Below are 2,244 nucleotides of genomic sequence, written 5' to 3' on the forward strand. Positions count from 1 at the left end.
GGAAATAATTATCTCAGTGTGTGGCATATGGCGATGTACAGTATCATTTAGTTTCCCTATAGTGGTATAGATTACTTTGCTTTTTACTTTGTTTTCTCACCAGCAGCTGAGATTTTGCTTATCCCTTACTTTCCAGGGCTTAAGCAATCAGAAGCATTTTCCAAGTTGTGTGCACCCTCCACAGCCCTGCTAGAAGCAGTTTTATCCCAGCGAACACAAGCACTGACCCATGTCTGCTATCACGCTGAGTTTTGGTGTTCAGAGCACTGGTAAAATATTTGCCCTCTGTGTGCCTTAAATTAGTTATTGTTCCATTATGTTAAGTGAGAAGGAGTATTTTTAATTTAAATGAGAAGTTTTCCTTCTGGACTTAGTTGGACAAACGAACAATTAATGGAGAAATTAACAGTTCACATTGCAAAATTCATACAAAATAACACTAGTAATATTAATAATCATGCTTTCAGAGGCACGGTTACAGGAAGAACAACTGTTGTTCAACATGTAGCTGAAAGTTTACTGACATAAAGATTTCCTATCAACAGTTAAAACAGTTCAGCTAGAACGATGACTGTGTGGGAAGGGAAACACCCACTGCATTTTTTTTCTCTCCAAACACAGCACCATTTCCAAACCTCTCGGAGCGAAGGACTGAGCCAAGAGCTGTGGGGCCACGGTGTTTCAGTACCTTTGGCTGGTCCCTCGGCAAAGAGAGGTGCCAAGGCCACGCAGGAGGGACCAGCAGCCCCACAAGTGTTTTTGCCGTTTCAAATCGGCGATCATGACTTTATTTGCAAGTGGCATTTTAAGGAAAATGAAACAGCAGCTACTCTGTCAGCCAGCCACAAACCGAGCCACATTCTCTCCACTTGCAAGTCCCAGCTAATGCTCATTTGGCAGCACTGGCTGCGGGCGCAAACCCCGCTGCAGCAGCAGCCGCGCAAAGCCCTGTGCTGGCTCCATAGCGGTGACAAGCAGCACTGTTCAAACACAGCTGAACAGCAAGGTCAGCGGCGTTTTACTGGTCTTCTTTGCAGTCCTGGAAATCTGCGTTAATTGGCAGCACTAGAGCTATGCAAGTTGGTTGAAAGAAAATAAACTCGGCGCATCTGGCCCGTGGTTTTTCTCCCTCTGCAATCCACTAAAAATGAGTTTTCCAAGTGCCAGTTGCCATTTAATAGGGAAGTCTAAGTTTAGAGAGCCAAAAACAAAAATTACATGCATCTGGTGCTTTTAAGTGCTTTATGAAAATAAAAGATGTTGCTGTTAATTTCCTTCTTTAATTTCCCCCAGTGACACATTCTGTGAGCTTTAAGCCAAATTTCAGCCATTTCAGTTTGATGTGGCACGGGGTAATTTGGGAGGAAGGGTGCTGCACCATTGCCCAGACCTTCCCTTCCCTGCCCCAGCACCCTCCCTTCCCAAGGGTGTCTGCATGATGTGCTGCAGCCCCGTGCCCCGGGCAGGGCTGTGCTGAGCCCGGCAGAGAAGGGCAGGAGCCAGGATGGGGCTGGCATCACTCTGCAAAATGAAATCCTGCAGAGAAGCTGGTCACGGAGCCCTCCAGCAGACCTATGGTTTTGTTCATTAGTGTGGTTTTACGCTGCTTAACATCAATATTAAGAAAACAAAAATCACCTCGCTGTGCCATTTTGCCATGCGACCTCCTACGTACAGGACTGTCCGGGGTGGCAAGAGGCTGAGTTGTTGAAAGGAAATCCCACGAGCCTTGACAGCATCAATATTTGGGAAATAATAGCTATTGTGCACTGAACATCTCTGCCATAGAATCACAGAATCATTTTGGTTGGAAGAGACCGCTAAGATCCTCAAGTCAAACCATAACCTAACTCTGGCACTAAACCATGTCCTGAAGAACCTTATCTATATGCCTGTCATGACAACTCAGGGGACAATTCACAATTCTGTAGCTGCTTGGTCAACAGTGATGTGGTATAATATTAAAATACAAATTGTGAGTAAAACAAGTCCACACAGAAACCTTGCAAAGATCTGACTAGTTGTGACTGGACCCTTAAGCAAGGCACAAGCTGGGAACAGTCCACATCTGCAGATTATTTCCTTCTCTGGAATACATGTGTGTGCGTTTGGGCTGAAAATTCGTACTCTGGGAGGGAGGAGAAAGAAGTTAAAAGTTACAGTCCAGGTCCAAAGGAATCACTATAATTTCTTCTCCCAGCAGTGCTGGGAGCCATGCTGGGAGCCAGCCGTCACTGAAAAGGA

The sequence above is a fragment of the Columba livia genome, chromosome 7 (genome assembly GCF_036013475.1).
Source record: "Columba livia isolate bColLiv1 breed racing homer chromosome 7, bColLiv1.pat.W.v2, whole genome shotgun sequence".
Taxonomy (NCBI): Eukaryota; Metazoa; Chordata; class Aves; order Columbiformes; family Columbidae; genus Columba; species Columba livia.